At 51.1% G+C, this 23,377-nt stretch overlaps 1 long non-coding RNA gene across 2 annotated transcripts; it reads right to left on the bottom strand.

Moving 5' to 3' along the window:
* Positions 1–362: 362 nt before the first annotated feature.
* On the bottom strand, positions 363–19,585 carry LOC136382023 (uncharacterized). 2 transcript variants are annotated; one of them, XR_010747181.1, is made up of 4 exons: positions 19,404–19,585; positions 10,228–10,335; positions 8,990–9,166; positions 363–1,270 (listed from the first exon to the last, which is right to left on the bottom strand). It is a non-coding gene; the product is annotated as an uncharacterized lncRNA (long non-coding RNA). The 2 variants fall into 2 exon arrangements; XR_010747182.1 differs by lacking the exon at positions 363–1,270 and adding an exon at positions 8,421–8,850.
* Between the last annotated feature and the right edge of the window lie 3,792 nt (positions 19,586–23,377).

Raw genomic sequence — 23,377 nt, 5'->3', positions numbered from 1 at the left:
TCTGCTTAGACACCCCCCCATTTCTGAAACAGTCCAGATGGTGAGCCTTCAAGGGCAGGGGCCACATCCCTCATGAGTGGCATGTACACTGTGTTGCCCGAGGCCTGGCATAAAGTGAGTGCTCAATAAATGCTCAGTGAACGGTTCATTCACACTTGGAAACAAAAGAGCTCATAGTTTCTGATCCTAAATCCCTTTCTCTTTCTACATTTTGCTTTAACTTGGGAGGAGGTGCTGTTATTACTAACAATGAGTGCGTCCTGCACAGCCCATTACAGTTTGTTTGTGGAGCTCTTCATGTTGTCATTCCCTAACTGCTCTGTGAGCTCAGCAGCTCCCAGGTTGCTGGCTCATGGGGGGGGGGGGGGGCGTGCTCTAGTCCACACTGCTCCGCCTTTCCTGGAAGGAGACAGCGCAGGTGCCAATGCTGGAGGCCTTGGAGATCCACATGGTGCAGCTGAAGTCCTGAGGGTGAGTGGAGGCCTCTTCAGAGGTAACAGCCAAAATAGATTGTCAGTGAAACCATGGGGTCTGTAGGATTTCTTACAATCTGGAAATCTGAATCATTTGGGGACAACTGGTAAGATTAACCAGACCCAGGGTTAAAAATGGGGGGATGGAAATGAAAGTTGATTCTCCCCACACCAACACTCTCACCCCCACCTTACAGTTCTGTTCTGCAGCCTTTGCATGAAGTATGCACACACCAGATCCCATCAGAACATTCTAGGCCTTTCCTGCGGCCAGAAGGATGGAGGCCAGGCACATCCTTTTCTCCTGACAGCCTGTAGAGGACATGATCCTTCACAGACCAGGCGTACTTGGAAAGTTTCCCCGTGTTTCCTGCCCCTAACCTCTTTGGAATAATTCATAAGCCATCTTACTTGTTCAGTGTCACTGGGAATTTTCAAGATTACTAACATTTTGAGCTTTAAAATTCAATTTGTAAAAGTTCAATTGTAAAAGTTTCAAGTACAGACAGAAATCTTTCCCTGATGCTTCACACACTTTGCAGAGGGGACTAACCCCTCTGAGCTTTTCTACTGAGTCAGACCACACTGTGTACCACAGACAGCTGCCCCACACTGAGTGTCTCCAGCCATTGTGCTTAAGCAGTTCTTATGTTGACCTTCCGCTCCAGTGGGATTTTGTTTTCCAAGATTGGCCATAACATCTCCCAATGCACAGGCTCCTCTTTTGATGTGACTGGGACACTCTCTTCTTTCAGAGGTGAGTTCCATATGTTCTCTCCCCTTGAGTCTGGGTGGGCCTGTGACAAAGACAGAATGATGCTATGTGACTTCCAGAGCTAGGGTTGCAAAGGCAACACAACTTCCATCTGGTCCTTTTGAGATCCTCACTCTTGCAATCCAGCCACCATGCTGTGAAAAAGCTCAAGTACAGGAGGTCCTTGGGTTACGACAGTCTCGACATATGACGTTTCAATTTTACAATGCTCACTCCCATAAAAACTTTAAAAAATTGAGACGTGAGTGTTTCGACTTATGCTATTAGCGTCGTACTTACAGACTAAGTGTGCAAACTAGTTTGGTTGTGTGCAGCTATCTTTTAAGGTGTTGCTAGTGCTGGACAATGCCCCTGGTCACCCAGCCCACTTGACTGACTTTAACCCTAATGTCAAGATACTTTACCTTCCACCTAATACCACTGCTTGTTTACAGCCCAGGGACCAAGGTGTCATTGCCTCTTTCAAGGCCTACTACCTCTGGAGGACATTTACTATGGCCCTTAATGCAACCGAGAAGGACAAGAACCTGACACTCAAAGACTTTCAGAAGTCTTATAACATTTACAATGCTGTATAAAACATTGCTTCTGCCAGAGATGAAGTGAGGTGAGCAAGCTTAAATGGTATGTGAAAAAAAACTGTGTCCCCAGTTTGTGTATGACTTCCATGGCTTTGAGGAGTCAGTGGAGGCTGTAAGAGAGAATGTTGTTGCCATGGGTCAACAGTTTAATTTTGAGGAGGAGGCTGAGGATGTCACAGAGCTACTGGCTTCACATGGAGAGGAGCTGTCTGCTGAGGACCTCATTCAGCTGCAGAAGCAGCTAGACTATGATTTTATAACTGTGTTAGGAAAGGTAAGTGACTTAGGCTAGGGTGTGCTTTGACATACACCAAAATTTGGGTTATATCATTGATGTAGGATCAGAACTGTGTCGTAACCCGAGGACACCCTGTAATTGGTGGAGACCCACAGAGAAAAGATTCAAGGCCCCAGACATTTGAGCTGAAGGTTGAACAAAAGCTGGACAGCAGAGGAGACAGGGAGAGAGTATTCCAGCAGGAATAGCATATGCAAAGGCTCAGAGGCAAGAAAGAACTTGGCATATTCAGGCAGCTCCAAGAGGTGCAAGGTGGATGGAGGCCAGGGGTGATGGAGAGGTTGGCTGTGACCAGGTTCCAAAGGGCCTCTGGAGGCTGACTGAGGTAGAGGGATGAGGGAGCCATGGAGATTTATAACCAGGTAATCACAGTGTTTTCTGTCTGTTTGTTTTAAGATTTTATTTATTGATTTTAGAGAGAGGAGAGAAAGAAAGGATGGGGCCTGACCAGGCGGTGGCGCAGTGGATAGAGCATCGGACTACGATGCCGAGGACCCAGGTTCGAGATCCCGGGGTCGTCAGCTTGAGCGTGGGCTCATCTGGTTTGAGCAAAAGCTCACCAGCTTGGACCCAAGGTCGCTGGCTCGAGCAAGGGGTTACTCGGTCTGCTGAAGGCCCACAGTCAAGGCACATATGAGAAAGCAATCAATGAACAACTAAGGTGTCGCAATGCGCAAGAAAAACTAATGATTGATGCTTCTCATCTCTCCGTTCTTGTCTGTCTGTCCCTGTCTATCCCTCTTTCTGACTCTCTCTCTGTCTCTGTAAAAAAAAAAAAAAAAAAGAAAGAAAGAAAGAAAAAGAAAGGATGAGGAGGAGCGGGAAACATCAACTTATAGTAGTTGCTTCTCATATGTGCCTTGACCAGGCAAGCCCGGAGTTTCGAACTGGCAATCTCAGCATTCCAGGTTGATGCTTTATCCACTGTGGCCTCACAGGTCAGGTCACAGTGTTTTAAAATAATCTCCATGGCTTTAGTTGGGTGGACAATCCCCTTGAGGGGCAGAGCTTGGCTGCAGTAGGAGAGTGAGGAAGTGTGTAACACTGGCAGCCTAGATGAGAGTGGGTGCAGCAGGTCTGAAGGGAAAGTGCTTCAGAGGTGGGTGTGAGGGGTGGTAGCACCCAGTGGGTTTCTCAGCCAGGCTCTGGCTCATTATATGCGCTGTTAAAGCCAATACGGCTGTTGCCCTGGGTTGAGGGGACCAGGGGAGTGCCAACCTCCGACCCACCTGGAATCAGTTTCTGACAGCAGGACAATGACTTTGGAGTCAGAGCTATGAGCCACAGAAGGTGTAAATCCCGAAGACCTTTGGTGCAGGCTGCGAGACTCTGGGCTGCTCACCAGCCCTCTCTTATTACAGTCAAGGTAAAAATAACAATGGTCACTACTGAGTGCCTCCTGCACACAAGTCTCTCACTAAATCTCGGCTGCCTTTGTATGAGTATGAGGTAGGTGCCCATTTTACAGATGAGGAAACTGAGACGCAGAGAAGTTAGTTGACCAGCTCAAAGCCACTCAGTTTGGAAGTAGCAGAACAGGGATTAGAGCCCAGAATCTTCTAGGGGCTGTGGAATCCGTCAGGCTCTCGGAAGGTGGATGAGCAAACAGAGCTGGTGTTTGTAAATCTGAGAGGAGTTTTGGAGGGAGAATGCAGGCTAAGACACATTTCATTTGGAAAGTCAAAACAAATGGGTCTGAGTCAAAGTCTGAACAAACTAAATCCCCAAGATTTTGTTTGAAAAAATAATTGAGGCCAGATGGAGGAAGAGAGATAGGGGTCTGGGCAGGTGGTGGTCCAGGATCAGGAGGGGCTCCTGGAAGAAAGTCTGCCTGAAGACCTGCTGCTTCCTTGCTGACCCCTGGAGTTGCAGCTTTAGGGAAGTTCCAAACCTGCATTTGGGCGGGGTCTGGTCTTTAGTGATTCAATTGTCCCTGGGGGGCTGGGAACAGCTGGCTTAGCAAGGCACAGATGGTCACTTCACCCTTGTGTGGGGCAAGGATTAGAGCCACACGAATTACATGTCTCCCACGGAATATGTCTCCCTTAGGTGTGCTCCCCTGTCCCCTGGATCTGTCGGGCCAGCCTGCTGCCTGATGGAGCTCCTGGGGAGCTTTATGAAATCCAATGCCCAGGCCCACTCCAGAATCAACATTTTCTAAGCTCCTCAGTTCATTACAACATGTAGCCAGCGCTGAGAAGCAGTGTGGGTTCTGTGTCTAACTGCTTCCGCGCTGGGTGACTTTAGGCTCATTTGGCCATTTCTCTGAGCCTGTCTCCTCCTCCTTCCACTGGGAATGACATTCTCCTCACCAGGCTAAAGGGATTAAATCATATAATTTGGCCGAATCACCTGGTACTTAGAGCTCAAAATAGAATATCGGCCCTGGCCGGTTGGCTCAGCGGTAGAGCGTCGGCCTGGCTTGCGGGGGACCTGGGTTCGATTTCCAGCCAGGGCACATAGGAGAAGCGCCCATTTGCTTCTCCACCCCCACCCCTTCCTTCCTCTCTGTCTCTCTCTTCCCCTCCCGCAGCCAAGGCTCCATTGGAGCAGAGATGACCCGGGCGCTGGGGATGGCTCCTTGGCCTCTGCCCCAGGCGCTAGAGAGGCTCTGGACGTGGCAGAGCGACGCCCCGGAGGGGCAGAGCATCGCCCCCTGGTGGGCAGAGCGCCGCCCCTGGTGGGCTTGCCGGGTGGATCCCTGTTGGGCGCATGCGGGAGTCTGTCTGACTGTCTCTCCCCGTTTCCAGCTTCAGAAAAATACAAAAAAATAAAAAAATAGAGTATCAACTGTTCTGGCCGAGTAGCTCAGTTGGTTAGAGCATTGTCCAGATATGCCAAGGTTGCAGGTTCAAACCCTGGTCAGAGCACATATAAGAATGAACCAATGAATGCATAAGGAAATAGAACAACAAGTTGATGTTTCTCTCTTTAAAATTAATAGATAAAAGAATTGAAAAAGGAGTCCTGGCTTGATACCTCAGTTGGCAGCATCCACCAGATACACAAAGATTGCTGGTTGGATCCCCGGTCAGGACACACACAGGAACAAATGGATGTTTCTGTCTCTCTCTCTCTCTCTCTTGCTCCCTCCCTCTTACCCTAAAATCAATTTTTAAAAATTTTAAAAATTTAAGGAGCCTGATTGGTGGTGGCGCAGTGGACAGAGCATCAACCTGGAATGCGGAGGTCCCAGGATCATAACCCCAAGGTGGCCGGCTTGAGTGTGGGGTCACCAACATGATCACAAGGTCACTGGCTTGAACCCAGAGGTTGGTGGCTTGAAGCCCAAGGTCTCTGGCTTGAGCCCAAGGTCATTTGGTTGAGCAAGGGAGTCACTGGTATGGCTTGAACCTCCGGGTCAAGGAATGTACAAAAAGCAATCAATGAACAACTAAAGTGCTGCAACTACAAGTCGATATTTCTTCTTCTCTCTCTCTCTCTCAAAGAAAATGAATTAAAAATTTTTTAAGGAAAAAGAATAGATTAGCAACTAAAATAATCAAGCCCATAGCAATTGCCGTTGCTGAGTGGAAGGGAACACTCTGACTCAGGACTTAAAAAGAGCGTGTTGAAAGCTTCTGGAGCAGAGCTAGGGCTGAACCCCATTCAGCTGAAGTCGCCTTGCAGTGTGACTTGCTTTGTATTATCCTCCTTCGCAGAAGGTTCTGAAATGAATGCCATTACTGGTGAAGTGGGCGGTTAATTCGACATCTGTGTGGGAGAACAGCGGTTCCTGCATTGTTTAACCCACTGCTGTTTCTGCAGAGAGGGGCCATGGCCACAAGAGCAAATCAGAGCCCTCTCTGCCCCTGGATGTGACCCTGCAGCACCCTCCCTAGGCTGCAGGAGGGAGGGAGAGGAGGTGAGAGAGCAGGAGGCTCACCCTGTGCAAGCACACTCCTTGTGTTAGGCACTTGATGTAAACATGAAACACATGTGAATCTGGCATTCACTACTGGCCACATTCTTTTGTAAGCCTGTGACATGCAATTCCTCATTTGATCCTCAAAATCACTCAATAAGTTCAGCACTATTATTCTTCATTTTACAGGTGGGGAAACTGAGGCATAGAGCAGTCAAGTAACTTGGTCAAACTCACAGCTGGAAAGTGACAGAGGCAAGATTTGAACTCAGGCCAGGTGTCACAGAGCATATACTCAAGTACTTCCCTGTGCTGTGTCTGCCATCAGTGTGTTACCAAACTTGCCCTCTAGGCTGCACACCAAGAATGATTGCCAACACTCTACATGGGCAGAAAATGAGGCTCTGGGGGCTGAAACCCCATGGCCACCCAGCCGGCAAGAAGCAGAGCTAGAATTTGGTCTTGGTCTGTCTGGCTTCAAACCTATCTTTGACCATCTGTGCTTCCAGGGTGTGAATGTTAGTCATTCCTTGATTCACTTGCTTGTTTGTTCATTTATCTCTGTCTCTAGTCAGCAGATTTTGAGTAACTGCTGTGTACCTAGCCTTGTTCTGAGTGCTGGGGAGGCACAGCTGAGACAAGTTCTCTGCGCCCAAGGCCCTTCCAGGTGGTAGGGCAGACAAACAAGCACCTCCCCAGTGTTGGGAGAAGAAGAGACTGATTCTGTCTGTGACAGTCCAGGAGGGCAACCCTGAGGATATAATTTTCCGCTGGGTATCAAGGGATGACTAGGAATCACCAGGAAGAATGAACTAGCCAGAGAGAATGGCAAGTACAGTCATGGCCATGTGAAAGTGTGTGCTTCATCCGGGGACATCAAACAGTTTGGTGTCACATGGATGGTATGACACATGGGGGTTGATGAGCTGGGGAGAAAGCTGCTCAAATGTGCAGGGGAGTGATGAGGGGGCCTAAACTTAGGACAGTGGCTGGCTGGAGAGGGAGGAGGGATTTAGGTTGGATAAAAGCAGGGAAGGAGGTTGACTCCTGAACTTCCCACAATGGGCCCCACCAAAGAGTAGAAAGGGAGGCCCTGGCTGGTTTGCTCAGTGGTAGAGCGTCGGCCTGGCGTGCAGGAGTCCCGGGTTCGATTCCCAGCCAGGGCACACAGAAGCGCCCATCTGCTTCTCCATCCCTCCCCCTCTCCTTCCTCTCTGTCTCTCTCTTCCCCTCCTGCAGCCAAGGCTCCATTGGAGCAAAGTTTGCCCGGGCTCTGAGGATGGCTCTGTGGCCTCTGCCTCAGGTGCTAGAATGGCTCTGATTGCGGCAGAGCGATGCCCCAGATGGGCAGAGCATCGCCCCCTGGTGGGCATGCCGAGTGGATCCCAGTCGGGTGCATGAGGGAGTCTGACTGCCTCCTCGTTTCCAACTTCAGGGGGGAAAAAAAAGAGTAGAAAGGGAGATGGAGATGGGGGTGGGGAGTGGGGCTTACTGCAGGCATGGTGGGGGCAAGGGCTTTGGGAGGGAATGGGATGGAGACATGTCCCTCTGACCAGGCCCTGGCTGGGAGCTGTGAATCCCAGCCAAGGCGTCAAACTCTGCCAAGGGGCTGAAGTGGAGAGAAAAGGCCTTGGACTTGGAGTCCATGATGCCAGCTGCATCGTTATCTAGACAAATGACCTTGGGCAAGTCACTTCCTTCTAAGCCTCAGTTTTCTCTTCTGTAAAGTGCGGCCTCAATATCCCTGTCAGCCCCACAATTACCAGTCAATTCCCTGGCCTGCCTTTTTTGTCTTTTGGAGATGCTTGGCCAGTGCCTTCCTAAGCACCCTGCTTGGGATAGGTCCTCACTCCAGCTTCCTCCCTGATCTCCTGGCTCTCAATCTCTTACCTATCCAATCCATTGGCCACTGCTCCCCACCCCCAAACCCTGGCCTTTTTGAAGGAGCTTTCTGGGATACATCTGATCCTGGCATTCCCCTGCTCAACTTCCATGGCCCTCTCTTGCTCCAAGATGAAACCCGGGCCTCAGTGCTCTGGGCCCTCAGCAGGCTGGTCCACGCCTACCCTCTGTCTCATCAGCTACCCCTTGCTGAGCAGGAGCTTCAAGCTTCAGCCACAGAGCACATATGCCCTTCTCCAAGGAGGCCACACTGTTGTCAAGCCTCTGGGCTGTAGCATGAGCTGTTCTGTGCTGAGATGCTTGTCTTCACTGTATCTGGTGAAATTCCCATGACCCAGGTTAACATCTGTGGAGATGAGATCTGAGGGAGGGAAGAGGGGAGTCTGGAGGGAAGGAAAGGAGAAGTGGCGGGATTTTACCAGCACCTTTGGCCAGAAGCAGGGTTCTTTTTTATTTATTTATTTATTTATTTATTTATTTATTTATTTATTACAGAGACAGAGAGTGAGTCAGAGAGAGGGATAGACAGGGACAGACAGACAGGAACGGAGAGAGATGAGAAGCATCAATCATTAGTTTTTCTTTGCACGTTGCAACACCTTAGTTGTTCATTGATTGCTTTCTCATATGTGCCTTGACCGTGGGCCTTCAGCAGACTGAGTAACCCCTTGCTGGAGCCAGGAACCTTGGGTTCAAGCTAGTGGGCTTTTTGTTCAAACCAGATTAGTCTGAGCTCAAGCTGGAGACCTCGGGGTCTTGAACCTGGGTCCTCTGCATCCCAGTCTGATGCTCTATCCACTGTGCCACCGCCTGGTCAGGCCACAAGCAGGGTTCTCATCCAAGCTGGCAGCCAGACCCCAGGGCCTCAGGGGTGGGCAGAAGTGACCAGGCAGGACCCACAGTGCAGTTTCCCAAGCTGCTAGGAATCTGGAATATGCAGTCCCATCCTGTCTCATCTGTGGTTGGGGAAATATTCAGCTGAAAACAAACACTCTCATTCCTGACTGAGGGTGATGTCAAGGACCCTCTGACCCATAAGGGAGGGCCTTGCTCTAAGGGTGAAGCGTGACCATACCCCTCCTCCAGGACGCCCACCTGGACCATGCTGTGTGAGGCCTGGTCAGTCGCTCCCAGTCTCTGCTACCGCATCTATTGTGTCTTACTCAGGGGAAAGACAGGATCACGGAGACGTCTCCACACACGGAGGACTTTTACTTCAGGCTCTGTTTGGAGGCTGTTTTCAAGGTGCTAGAAACATCTGAAGAGGGAAACCTGGAAGCAAATATATCCCTCAGGCAGGCCTTGCCTTTTCTAGGAGCTTATTTGAAGACATCTTTCAATTGTCAGTGGCCAAAAGTGGATTTTTGCAGAAGTGGGCGCTCCTAAGAACCCAGATGTGCAGCTCTCACCTCAGGAGAGACCCGGTCCAGGAATGCCTTCTGTCTTTCCCTTGCCTGCAGACCTCCCAGGATGGGGTGCTCATTTCCTGTCCAAGAAGCCTCTAGTTAAGCTGGACCTGGATTCCCTGGGATTCTCTCTCCCCTGTCACAGGGGGTCTTGCTCCCACCCCCACACTTCTGCTTCCTCAGCCTTGAAGACAGTCCTGCAGAAGCCTGGGGTCAGAAATCAGCTTCCTGCTGCTGCCCTGCTTCTGGGCGAGTGCTTCCATCTCTCCTGCCCTTCCTGGAGATCCTGATGGTCCCCCACTCTGGCTGGGAAAGTTGTGGTGGAGGGAGGGTACAGCTAGAAATAAGCATCTTCAAGGGAGCAGCTTTGAGCCCTACAGATGTGGGTTCCTAATCCCAGCTGTGTCCCTTTCTGTCTGTGCTGCTTTGGGCAGGTGTCCCAAATTCCCTAAGCCTCAGTTTACTCATTTGTCAGATGGAAACAATGAAAGCATCTAGCTCACAGGGCCATTGTGGGGATTAAATAAGATAAGCCGTGGGAGACTTTTCTGTGGTTCGGCCTGCATATGGGACTATTCACCTCAAACTCCTCCCCCATCCCTGCCCTTGCACCTGCAGTCAGCCCCATGGGGTGGCCCGTTCCTCCCATGATGCTGTGCTCTCTCCAGCCATCGTGCCTGTTTCCTCTGCCTACTATGCTCTTCCCCTTCTCATCCTGGCCACCCTCAACTCTCCTTTAGAGGGCCCCTCTTGAGAGCCCTCCTGTCCTCCCTCTCAGACAGAACAAATCTCCCCCTCGCCTGGTCCCCACAGCCTCCAGAGGGGTTTGAGGCACCAGAGAGGATCTGGTGCTTGATGGTAGTCCTGTGTCCAGATCCCATGACCCTAAACGAGATGCTTTTGCTCCTGAGTCTCAATAGACCTCACCTGAGAAATGGCGACAAGGACCAAGTCCTTGCTCTGCGCTCTTTCACATCCTGTGACTCCCAGAGGTGCCGCTGGTGTGCAGGTGCAGCTTTGCAATATGAGTATTTCCTGGAAAAAGAAAGCAATTCCAGCCTAGCCCTCGGGGCCCAGGCAGTGGGGTTATGCAAGTTCCGAAACTTATTTTTCCTGTAATTATGACAACCTCCTGGAGCCCTGGGTGAATAGGCCCTTGCTTCTGTGCTTGTTGGGACACACACCAGAATTAATTTAATTACCATCTTGGGCCTCCTTCCAGGTGGGCCCTGCCAGGGCATCTCCCTCTGGGTTTCATTAAGTGCCCCGTCAACATCACCCGCTCCGTGCTGCTGGTGGAGCCGCGGGAGGAACGGGCGCCTGCCTCAGCCCTGCGTGATAGATTTTGTTTACCCGTTTCTTCCCACAGATTCCTCCGTAATAACCCTGGAGCCAGGAGGCTCCCTGGCAAGAGGGCGGGAGACGGGGGTCAGGGTGGAGGCGCCGGGGCAGCTCCCCTGGTGGCGTGGGAGCATCTAGTGGGACGGCGCCCACTAGAAAGGAACTAGATTTTTAAGGAATAGAAGGAAAATTCAGTCAGCTGCAAGGGGGTCCAAATTTTGGGAGGGAGCTAAGTGGTTCTGGAAGCTGTGTTTACTCTCTTCGTTAGGAAATCCACGAAGGAGCTGCTGAATACAGACGCAGGCTGAGCCCTGGTCTCGGTCTCTGACTGACTCCTCATCCCAATCACAGCCGGGCTATGGACAGCCTCAAATGTAAACGGAGCCCTGATCCTGATCATAACCTGGGCCCTGACCCTGGTCACAGATTGAGCTCTGGCTCTGGCTCTGGTTCCAGGCTGAGCCCTGATCCTAACTTTAGCCCAAGGCCTGAACTTGTTCCCAAAGCGCTAGTTCTATTCATAGACTTACCTCTGATTTTGGTCACAGACTCTAGTCATAGGCCCAGCTTTGACCCTAAAAACAAACTGAGCCCTGATCTTAGTTCCAGCCTGAGCCCTTATCCTGTCCTAACCCAGGCCTTGATTCTGGTCATAGATTGTGTCCTAGTTCTGGCCATAGACATAGGCCTGATCCTGGCCTTAGATAGAGTCCTGGCTTAACCATAGACTAACCCACAGTGCTGATTCATGGAATGAACCAAGCCTCGCTAATGCCTGTGCACTCAGACTTGTTCTTAGTCCTTGTTTTAGCCCAAACCTTACCCCAGCTGAATCCTAACCTAAGTTATAGACCGAGACCTCAGCCCTGACTCTGATCCTTAAAGGACCTCTAACTCTAACTTCTAACTGAGCCCTGACCCTGATCGAAGACTAAGCTCTGATTCTGGTCATGGACTGTACTAACTTGATCCCTGGATGACCCATGGTCCTGGCTCCAGGCTAAGCCATGACCCTGGTTATAGACTGAGCCCTAATTCCAGTCCTAGGCTGAGCCCCAATTCTGGATGCTGCCAGACTACACAACAAGTTCTTAGATTATTTTTTCTCAAGACTGCCCCTTTCAAAGTATAAAGTTTGTCCCCTAGAAAGGAGCCAAGGTAGCCCATTAGTGCTCATTCCTCAGTTAAGAAAGAGATGTCTTGCCTGACCAGGTGGTGGCGCAGTGGATAGAGCATCGAACTGGGATGTGGAGGACCCAGGTTCAAGACCCCAAGGTCGCCAGCTTGAGCGCGGGCTCATCTGGTTTGAGCAAAGCTCACCAGCTTCTACCCAAGGTCGCTGGTTTGAGCAAGGAGTTATTTGGTCTGCTGAAGGCCCACTGTCAAGGCACATATGAGAAAGCAATCAACGAACAACTAAGGTGTCGCAATGAAAAACTAATGTTTGACGCTTCTCATCTCTCTCCATTCCTATCTGTCTGTCCCTGTCTATCCCTCTCTCTGACTCTTTGTCCCTATAAAAAAAAAAAGGAAAAAAAAAAAAAGAAAGAGATGTCTTTGCATCACAGAACTAGGTTTAAGAGGCAAGAGACAGAAAGAAACAGTTCCAAACAAGAAACTGAGCTGGACAGATGGCTCCCTAGAGGAGCAAGAAAGGGAAAAGAGAAAATACAGTGTCGAGGATAGGGGAGCAGACTGCTCCAAGGCTTCCCCTCAAGCACAGTGGCTGGGAGCCTTTTAATATGCCCCTTTGAGAATTGACCAAGCATTCAGTGATTCAGTCGCTCAATAAACACTATGAGGCACCCCTCACAAATCTGGACTTCATCCATTCTACCATGCATTTAGTAAGTATACATTTTGTGCAGCAGACCCACATTCTATTTGGTGGGAGGAGGAGGCTTCTTAGTGGGTATCTATCTCCAGTTATAAATTATTCTCCTTCCCTTCCTTATACCAGTGCTGCCGCTGTAGGGCCCCAGGGCAATGGGAAATGAGTCTTAGAGTCAGGCAAGTCACCTCCCCACTTAGAACCTCAGTTTCTCCTTCTATTAAATGGGCATTTGTGCAGAGTGAAGAAGATGATAGTTAAGAACATAATTAGGCAGGTCTAGGTCTATAGTCAGAGCTTACTTAATAAATGCTGCCCCTTCCTTGACTTCTGGGATGGATGAGAGGATGCAGTCACTCATGCTACATATCAAATCACAAAATAATGGTGACAGAGACCACCCAATGGGAGGCCAATGGCAGCTGGTTGAGGGCTGGGCCTCAGTTTCCCCATCTGTAAACAGTAGGCCTTCCTTCTAGCCACCCTTGGATGCCACATAGCTGGATTTCGGGGTGAAAGGCGATGACAACACCCTAAGCTTGGATGTGGTTCCAGCTGCTCTGGATGTTAACCTGTTGCTCAGCAGAGTCCAGAGCAGTTATAAAATGTGGCCTAGCCACCCCCACCTCCCCCACAGGCAGTGTCTGCACCGCACAGCTCAGCAGCCTGGAAGGCACTAGGATCGCACCAGCCTTGACCCCGGTTCAGCAGATGGGCATGGCCTCAGGAAGTCACTGGCCCCTTACCCCAACTCCGGGCCTTGGTTTCCCCATGCCTCACTGGTCCCTTACCCCAACTCCGGGCCTTGGTTTCCCCATGCCTCACTGGCCCCTTACCCCAACTCCGGGCCTTGGTTTCCCCATGCCTCACTGGCCCCTTACCCCAACTCCGGGCCTTGGTTTCCCCATGCCTCACTGGTCCCTTACCCCAACTCCGGGCCTTGGTTTCCCCATGCCTCACTGACCCCTTACCCCAACTCCGGGCCTTGGTTTCCCCATGCCTCACTGACCCCTTACCCCAACTCCGGGCCTTGGTTTCCCCATGCCTCGCGTGGAGCAGTAGAAGGAGCACAGCCTTGGAGGGGTTGACCTCACTGTGAAAAATCAGTTCATCCCCTACAAGCTGGGGACCCTGACTAACTTAGTCTCTCTCAGACTTTGTCTTCTTCCTGGAGAATGGGGCAATGAAGTGTTGATTTTAGGGCTGTGACTGAGAAGTGGGGGGATGGAGACAGCTGGCTCAGGCTGTGCAAAGTACAGAGCAGGTGCGCTATCAATGCAGACAGTTCTTACTATTCCTGGGCCTGAGCAGGGATTTTATACACTGTGCTTCATGGGATGTCCCCGGGTGGTAGAGGCAGGGGGAGGAGGACTAAGCCAACCAGACTCAGGACCTTGAGCTGTTTTTATCTAATGGGCTGCTTTGTAAGGCTTCATTTAAAGAAAGCAGACTGAAGCTAAAAGGTAGTTATGCAAAAAAGTTGAACAAAAAAGTTCAAGACTGCTGGTTAGGGCTGAAATGCTGGGATTAACAAAGGACCTTCTGCGTGCAGGGCTCTGGACAGGCTTTTGGAGGGACAAAGTGAAGGTCTTCTACCCTTTTGTCTGTGCTCATAGGCCTTGCAGTATATGAAGGGGCTGTGTACATGGGGGTACTGTCAGTCCATGGCAGCCTTAACCACCCCCTTCCCACCTTCAATGGGAGAATACCAACAGCTACCTTTTAGAAAGCTCCACTCTGCCTCACAGAGTGCAGAGTTTGACAAGCAAACGAGAGGGTCGTCAGACAGACAGGCACTGCTATTTCTTTCCCATTTCACAGATGGGGCAACTGAGACACAGAGCAGCAAAGTGACTTTCTAAAGGTCACACAGTCACTAAAAGTTGGAGCCTGGATTCACAGGCATGTCTGGGAGCTCCAAAGTTTTGTGAATTGGGTAGTCCCTGGACGGCTGTCTTTGCTTCTGTGTCCCCCCTTCTGTGTTGCTCAGAGGCATCGGGGATGAAGGGGAAGGGGGGATTGTTTGTTTCAAGTTTGTTTTTTTCCCTCCTTACAGTTATTTTGTTCTGCTGTGGCCAACTTCAACTTGCCTTTGTTAAGCCAGAAGGAGGGAAATTTTGTGGCCCATGTTTGACCCAGAAAACAGAGTGAGCAGGTGTGAGTGAGGAGGAAGGGAGACTAAGTTGGGGGGAGGGATCCTATAAAGCAGAGGAACTCGTGTTTATTGAGCACCTACTATGTGCCAGGCACTAGGTACCATGCTCTTGGGAGGACATTATTTCACTTAGCGTAAGGTTCTCAAGGTTCATCCGTATAGCATATGTTAGAATTTTCTTCCTTTTTAAGACTGAATAATATTCCATTGCATGAATATACCTCATTTTTAAATCCATTTTTTTTGGCATTGCCTCGTTTTGGCTATTGTGAATAGTGCTGGGATGAATATGAGTGTACAATTATCTCTTAGAATTTCTGCTTCAAAAATTGGGTAGCCATTTAATTATTGAGTTATAGAAATCTTACTTTTGAATTAACATCACAGTTATCAACCTTAGCTATCTGTTAACTGCTTGGTGTTCTAGCCAACATCTTAGTTATCAGCTAACACATTAGTTATTAGCCAAGATCTTAACAATGAGCTCACACCTTGGCAATCAGGGATGTTTTTTGGCAACTAACATCTTTGGTTTTGGCTAAACACCTTAGTTTTCAGTTGATATTGTGGTTATGAGCTACCATCTTCTTTTCCAGCTAACACTTTGGGGACATTAATACCCTCATTATTTTAGCCAGGATGAGAGCTGGCTGAGTCAGGAAAGTATGGGCCCTAGTGAGAAAATGTGGAGGCGTTAGAGACAGAACCCCTGTGCTTGGGGTCGTCTCTCCTCATTTGAACTATAAACTAGGGAGGAGGAGGGGTCCCATTTTGTTCTCTTGACACCATCAGCGGGCACTGAGCCCCTCAATGGGCCCAGCTGTATCTAATGACACAAGGGTAAGAACGCTCCCAGCCCAGCTGCCCTTCACAGGTCTGCTGGGGCAGAAAGGGCTTGCAGAGCTCTGAGCAACATGGGTCTCAGTATCTCCTTCCTTCCAGCAAACGGGTCGCTCCAGGCTAAGCATGTGTGAAGTTACATCCCCACGGGAACAAACTAATTCAAGGATATTCAAGGATGAGCCGAGTTGATTTATGGGACTGGCTGTGGGAAGAGGAAAGACACGCGTCCAGCCTGGAGCTCCTGGGACAGCCAGAGGGGGAAGAGAGGCCGCAGGGCTGCTGAAGGGAGCCAGGGCCCCAGGGCCCCAGGGCCCAGGAGCCAGATCAGCCGTGGCCAGGAGTAGGAGGTGGTGAGAGAAGCCCCAGGGTCCATGGAAGCAAGTCCCCCAGTCCTGCTCATATCCATTTTCTCCTCCTATTCCTCCACAACTCCCTGCACCCTGTGATGCAATCATGCTCAGCAAGTGTCCCCATTCCCTGCCACTATAAGTCATGCCAGTTCACTGCATTGTGATTTTGCAGTCATACTCGAAACCCAGAATATCTTTTCTTCTTCTCCAACAGAACTTTTTCGACCTCAGTTCAAAAAAAAAAAAAAATAGTCCTCACCTCTGGGGACCCTTTCCCGGGGCCAAGTCCCTCTTGAGATTTTAAAAAATGTAATATAATGTAATTTCTTTTGTAAGGATCTGTGACTATAGATAGGATCTGACTCAGAGCCTGTTATTCATGAAAGTGTTTTGAATGAATGAATGAGTCCTGTGGGTGGTAGGTGGTGGGTATAGGGCCACATGTCTTTTCGAGGAACAGCGGTTTCCAGAGGCAGTGATCTTTGCTCTCATACCTTGCTGACATACTATGTGTTACTCAGAAACCCCTGGAACCAAGTCCCCAGCACCCGAAGTGCAGCTGGCCCTTCTGATGACTCCTGTCCTGCAGTCCCAGAGGGCCTAGAATCCGCTCCCTGCTTAGGGCACATCAGGTCATTCCTGGTGTCCTGTTCTAGCTCAGCAGGGTATTAGGGGATCACACCCCTGACCCTGGCATCCTCTGGTCCACGGCACCAGAACAATAGCATCCTCTGTGGAGCCCAGGCTGCAGGGCTCTGAAGGGGCTCTAAGGGCCCACCCCCAGCCTCACACAACTCCCACCTCTGCCCTCTACTCCCAAGCTTGCCATGGGTCACTTGACCTCTCTAGACACACATTTGTTTCACTCACATATCTGCATGATCTGGCTCACATAGGGTTCCCTAACTTTGTCTTCTAGCAAGGCCGCATTGCCTAGGTAGGACATATCCAGCTAGTTCTCCCCAGAAATCCTTTTCACTGGCTGTTCTTTCTGCCTAGAATGCTTTTCCTCCTTCTCTGAGTCTCAGCCCAAAGGTCACCTCCTCAAAGAGGCCTTTGCTGACCATCCCAGGAAGCATGAGTCAGCCCAGCCCTTCTACACCTCTACTCCCAGGTGGGTTCGATGCCTAGGGGTGGGAGCACCTCTCTGTTGGGCACAGAGTCTCACACTCGAATGTGTGGTTAGCACTGGGCACTGGTCTGCAGGATTCTGGACCCTCCGTCTGCTGTGAGCTGCTGGTCAAACCTGGTAATGATACCATCTGCCATTATTGATGGTTCTAAAAGATAGTTCATAAGGCTGATTTTATGATTGGGGAAACTGGACTCAGAGAGGGGACTGGCTTGTCCAAAACGATACAGCCCTGAGGGGTGGAGACCTCAAACCTACACTCTGCCTGTCCCCTTGGCTCCCTCTCCTGGCTCAGTCTGTGCCCCTCTGGCTTCCTGAAGATTTGCCCCTTGCTCTATAAAATAGGCCACAGATTTCATGAAGCAAGGCAATGGTGGCAGAGGACAGAGTCTGTGCCCAGGAGGGAGGCCATGTGACTAGGAACCAAAAAGCTGGGACCAAGGTCCACTTAGATTGGCTGGACCCTGATTTTCTATTCATTCTGTGTCTGTGCCCTGCCCAGCTCACCCTATTTGTTCAAGACAGTCCCAGCCTGAGCACTGAAAGTCCTGCATCCCAGGAACCTCCATCCTGGGTGACTGAGCTGTTGTTCCCTCTGGAGTGAAGGGACAACAAGGTGGGTGGGAGACCCAGCCCAGCAAAGGCTGGGAGGCGGGAATGAAAGGGTATGAGTGGCAGACATGGCTGCCTTGGCTTGTGGAGGTTGTGCTGGGCTTGGGGAGCTAAAATGAGAGAGAGGCATTCCAGGGGACACGAGGGCCATGGGCATCAGGAACTGCTGTGGCATCTCGGTAGCTGCTCCAAGCAGGAAGGAGACACTGTGGCATCTTGGTAGCTGCTCCAAGCAGGAAGGAGACACTGGGAGAAGAAAACGAAGCCTCTTTCTACCCTCCAGAGCCTGCCCTGCCAGGGGGGTGATGGGGCCGACCCTCTTGCCCTGCCAGCCTCCGGGCATTGCCAACACAGTGGGTTCTTTCTTGTCAAATAATTCAGTAACAAAACACCTAACAACGCCCCATGATTCAGCCCCTGCCTGAAGGCCTTTGTAAGGGGTGGGCAGAGAGATAAGCAAACCCCAGACAGACACTGTTCTTGGAGATTTTGTAATTGGAAATATTCTCCAGCCTGTCCCAAAGCCAGAGGCCAAAGGGCCCTGGGGGCCGGATTAGCCCTGGTCTCTACCTCCCCAGTGGGGGTGGCACATGCCTGTGGTTTAGGGCGTTGGGGGCAGATCCAGCTGGAATCTTGGCTGTGAGCACCACAGGCCAACGCAGCTGCCCACAGGATGTAGGCAGAAGTCCTAACAATGAGACTGCTGACTGCACTCCCTACAGTACAGCTTCACGCCTGCATACTCCCCACAACCCATTTCACAGATGAGGAAACGAGGTCGGACAGGGCACACAGCCTGCTTAGCCAAGGTCACCTTGTCAGCAGCAAACCTGTAACACTTGAGCTAAGTGAGTGCTGATATCAGCGTTCTCCACCACACCCCTGCTTCTTTTTTAGAGCTCCTTGCAGGGTTTCCTGAAGACAGATATGTGGTTGAAACAAGATTTGGAGACCCTTATGTGAGTCTACTGTTTCTCAAAGTGGGGTTCCCAGACCACTACCGGCAGCATCTGGAACTTGTTAGAAATGCGCCTTCCTGGCTGCTCCTCAGACCTACGGAATCAGACACTGTAGGGGTGGGGACGGCAATGTGTTAACAAGCCCCATGGGGAGTCTATGGTCCATCAAGGTTGAAAACCCCTGCCCTAGTTCAGTCTGGGAGAGGAAACAGAGGCCTGGGAAGTCTCCCCTTGCTCACAGCAGAGCCCTGAGCCGACCCGCGGCCCCAGCTCCGAGCTCCCCCAGCTCTGGCTCCCCTACAGTATGTACGTCTCCCTGAAGAGAAGGACACCCTTTGCCTTGAAAGTGATTCACTGAGGCCTTTCTCCTCCACAGGACTGGAAGCTCCCTGAGGGCAGAAATGACATCTGATTGTCTCTCTTCTGAGAACCACCTGGCAAGTCTCAAGTATGTGCTTATTAAACTGCCTAATGAATTTAACAAGGTCTCTTTTATATACTTGGTATACTGACCACTTTGCTTTCCCGCCACACCTGGCACATCTCCCCTTCCCCTCAGCACCACTGGTCAAGGAGGACAGTATAGTTAGCTGTGCCCCTTGGTTGATACCAGGACGACCTGGCCCCTGGTCTCCAGTCCAGCCTACTATTTCTCCCTGGGTCAGGGTCTCTTCCAATCCAGTAAGTCACTTGGATAAACTCAGAGATCCATCATCCACTGCCCTTTCCTGGTGTGCACACCCCTTCTGTTGGTCCCCTCCCCTCCCCTCCCCTCCCCCAGCATCTCTGCTGGTCTAGGATGTCTCTCTGTCCTAAGAGAAACCCTTCAAACAATCCTTCAGACAGGACTCTGCCGCTCAGATGCTCCTGGAATTATCACCTGCTCTCCTTGGTTGACACTTGCTCCTCTCTCTCCACGCGCCCTTTTCCAGGAGCCAGAGATGTTTTCGTTTTAGGAGCAGCGTTTCAAACTCCGAGCTAAAACTGGACCCTGGGTCCGGTGAGAAGAACTCCATGGCAGCAGTGAAGTCCAGAGGAGGCTGCCATTTAGTGTGTGTCCTTTCCCTCCACGGCCCGAGATGTACGTGAGAGCATGATAATCCCACAGAACGGGGCTCAGCTGCCACGTGACATTTAAGCACATCCTTGTAACCTGTGCCAGAGAAAGGATTAGGCTGTGAGGGACCCGGCACAGGAGGCAGAGGCTAAACCGCTCCACTTATCTTCCGGGTCTGGACCATTGAACCAGCCATGCCCAGGCCCCCTGCCTCCAATTGCATCTCCCTCTCCAATCTGCCCATAGCACCGCTGTGGCTAGCGTCCTCCCAGAGAATCCTGCCCTGTTCAGGACACAGTCTGAAAGCTTAGTCTGGCATTCGAGGCTCTCCATATCTGACCCCAGCTTGACATTGTGGCCTCTTCTCCACCAGTCCTTCACATACCCTCTGATCTGGGGTGTCACTGCCAAACACACCAGACCTATCACTTCCAGGCCTTTGCCATGCTGTCTCCATTGCTTGGGATACACATCCTCCCCTCCCCTCCTCCCAGCCACTCATTCAGTTAATGACTCATTCCACAGTGACTGAGCCCTTCTGTGCAGCAGGCAGGCCCCGGGTACTTGGAGGGTGACTAGCAAAACCGTGGCTCCTGCTCTCATGGGCCTCAGTCCGGGGAGAGGGAACAACGCCGGATTCTCAGGGAAGCGAAGCCAAGCCGGCACTGAGGCTCTTGTTTGTGAACTGGGGAGAGTGGGGAGGGGAGAGCATTCAAGCATAGGGAACAGCCCGTGCAAAGGCCATGAAGCAGGAGGGAGCAGGACAGGCTGCCTTCACAGCTGTGAGACCAGAGCAATGGCTCCAAAGAGCCCTGCACTTGGGGTATAAAACTCCCAGTTGCTGCCTTAAAATTCAGAATTTTATCTTTGAATGTATTGTCCAATGGGACAATGGAGCATGTACTGGTGGCTTGGATCATGGCTGGCATGTGGCCCTGCCTCTTACTGCTGCTCCATGACATTAAAGGTCCCACCATGACCCTGCTCCCTCGCACTGGAGGCCCTGCCCAGTGACCCTCGCTGCCTTCTACCAAGCACCCGGGCACAGACAGAGTCGAGGTTGAAGGCCTGCAGCATCTCAGAGAAGGGCAAGGCAGTGGGTGTCATCACCCCAAGCCGGCAGCACCGGTAGGCATCTGCTGTGTTATTCCGGCAGAGGAATCAAGGTACTGTACCTAGTATGGAGGGACTCTACCCAGCACAAAGGGTACCATACCCTCGTGGGTTGCCTGTCACTATGGGTTGGGGCAGCAGGCCAGGGAAAAGGAGAGGCCTGGTTTGGTCTCTCACTGCTGTCTGGAGCACGGCCGTGGGAATGCACCTGGAACTCAGTGGGCACAGGAGTGCTGAGTTGTGGGGTGAGGCCCAGTTGCTGGTGTGGGTCTCTCCTGAGTGTCCCCATACCCAAGGGAATTATGACATTAAGTAATGAATACAAAATAGCATGACAAGTTGAGAAGGAGAGTTAGAGGAGTTGGGAGTGGGGGAGGGGGGGGAGAGAGACAAAGAGTCAGAGAGAGATATAAGCAGAAGAATGGAAAAGGTTAATATCTTAGTCCCTTTAGTGATACTTTATTTCTGTCTTTAGAATGGGGCCCCGGGGAGTGTGGCTGGACAGAGAAAAGTCGACAGGAAACAGACCACTGTGCTCCAAGTCTGTGCTGGAGGGCTTAGAAAATCCTCTCTCCAGCAGGAGTGGTCAGAGGAGTTACTCCTGTTCCCAGGTAGGGGAAACCAACACCCAAAGGGGGAAAGGCCCCTTTCCCATGGAGCTCAGAGGTTCCAGGCAAGCTGCAGACTAAGTCCGGGGCATGGTGTTTCCTGAGAGGCGGGTGGTCCTCAACCCCAGGGTGCTCTTTGGGTTCCGATCATAGTGAGGAAGAGGCGTGCGGGAGGGGGATGGCACAGATAATTTGGGGTCCAGAGCCTGCCAAGGCCCTGGGGGCTCCCTGCCCCGCCCACCAGCACCCTGGCCTCTAACACCCAAACAGCCATTCTGAACTTGCCCATCAGATAAAGTCTGGTCTTACATCACACCTCTCTCAGCTTCCAGAATTGATGGAGCCAGTGCTAGGCCAAGGACAGGGGTAGGTTTCAAAACAAGAACAGAAGTAGGGAGGATGCTGACTTTTCTACCCCCACCCATAAAACTTCTGGCTTCACAGGCCCCTGTTTTCCTGGTGAGGAGAGACGCAGACCAGTGCCTCACAGGCGGACATTCACCCTCCCCCGACCAAGGGTGCCGATCAAACACAGGACGGCCAGTTAAATTGAAATTTCAGATAAACAAGTCCATTTTTTAGTATAAGTATGTCCCAAATATTGTGTGAAACATAGTTATACTGAAAAAGTATTTGTTGTTTACCCAAAATTCAAATTTAAGTGGGCATTCTTTATTTTTATTTATAAAATCTGGCAACCACACTCCCAGTTAGCCTGCATGCTCTACCTTCAGATAGAAACCCTGAAACTCCGGCAGTTCAAGCCCAAGTCGACATCCAGTGACATAGAAATCACATTTCACCATCTATGACCTGAGGCCCAGAAAGCAGAAGGCTTTGCTTGAGGTCATATGGCAGAATGTGTCTGTCCGGGACACTTGGATGGTGCCTGGCACTTTCAAATGCATCTCACCACCCCAGGGTGGGGTGGGGTGGGGATGGTGGGGAGGTGAGTTTAGTGTTGCTCCTTGCATTTTGCAGATAAGGAAATTGAGGTCCAGGGAGGGAGAGGTGATTCTGGGGCTCACGGGAAGTCTAACTCCAGTTTAACAAACACAAGGCTTGATTAATTCTGACTTTGTCAAGGCTTCAGCCTCCAAAGTCACTGCCCTCTGCCCTGGTTCTAAGAATGTGGGGCTCAGTGACATGGATTTGGGTTTGATTGGCTGGGTGACCTTGGCCAAGTGCTCCCTTTCCAAGAACCTCAGTTTTGTCATCTGTAAAATTGGGGATATGCCTACTTCAGAGAGTGAGGGAAACGCATGAAGCCTATACCTGCCACCTGCCTTGACCCTTAGCAGCTGGCATCCAGCTCTGTTCCAAACCACGCTACTCATGTATGCTGCCTTTTCTCTCTGGGTTGGCTCAAGAGGTCTCCCCTGAGATCAACACTGTGAGGTTGCTTGGGACCCGGAAGGAGAGCCCTCCACCCCACCCCAAGCAGACACAGGGTCAGGCAAAGAGAACCAGGAGCTGCAGGGTTCCAGGACCCATCCCACCTCTCATCCTTGAGACTACCTCTTCTATACATTCAGCCCCTGGCCAGTGTGCCCCAGGCCTCTGCCCACGCTGTCTCCTCTACTTGTCATGCCCTTTGCCCGCCCATCGCTTGACTAGTTCAGAGTCTCCTCCACACTGGAACCCACAGCCCCGTGGCTTCCCCCAGACTGATCACAACTAGTGCAACTGTCACGATGGTGGTAAAGCTGATCCTTTCCTGGTCCACAGTGGGGACCAGGCACTGTGCCTAACACTTCACATGTATTGAATCATTTAAGGTTCACAATAGCTCTACAATGTAGATTCTATATTCATCCTCATTTTAAAGAGAGATTCACACAGCTGGTCAGCAGAGGAGCCAGGACCTAAACCCGGACGGCACAGCTGCAGCCTCTGCACCCAAGTCACGGCTATGCAGCCCAGCCCCAGCTCAGGCCTGGCGTGTAGCAGCTATCAGTCAGCAGTCGTCCAGTGCACAACTAGATGTGTCATATCAGATCATACTTGATCCTTTCTGGGTCTGTTTCCCTGATAAAATGTTTGCTCCTTGAGGCAGGGACTGGAACATGTTTGTCT

The sequence above is a fragment of the Saccopteryx leptura genome, chromosome 10 (genome assembly GCF_036850995.1).
Source record: "Saccopteryx leptura isolate mSacLep1 chromosome 10, mSacLep1_pri_phased_curated, whole genome shotgun sequence".
Taxonomy (NCBI): domain Eukaryota; kingdom Metazoa; phylum Chordata; class Mammalia; order Chiroptera; family Emballonuridae; genus Saccopteryx; species Saccopteryx leptura.
The sequence above is the reverse complement of the archived record's forward strand: the minus strand, read 5'-3'. Positions and strand labels throughout refer to the sequence as shown.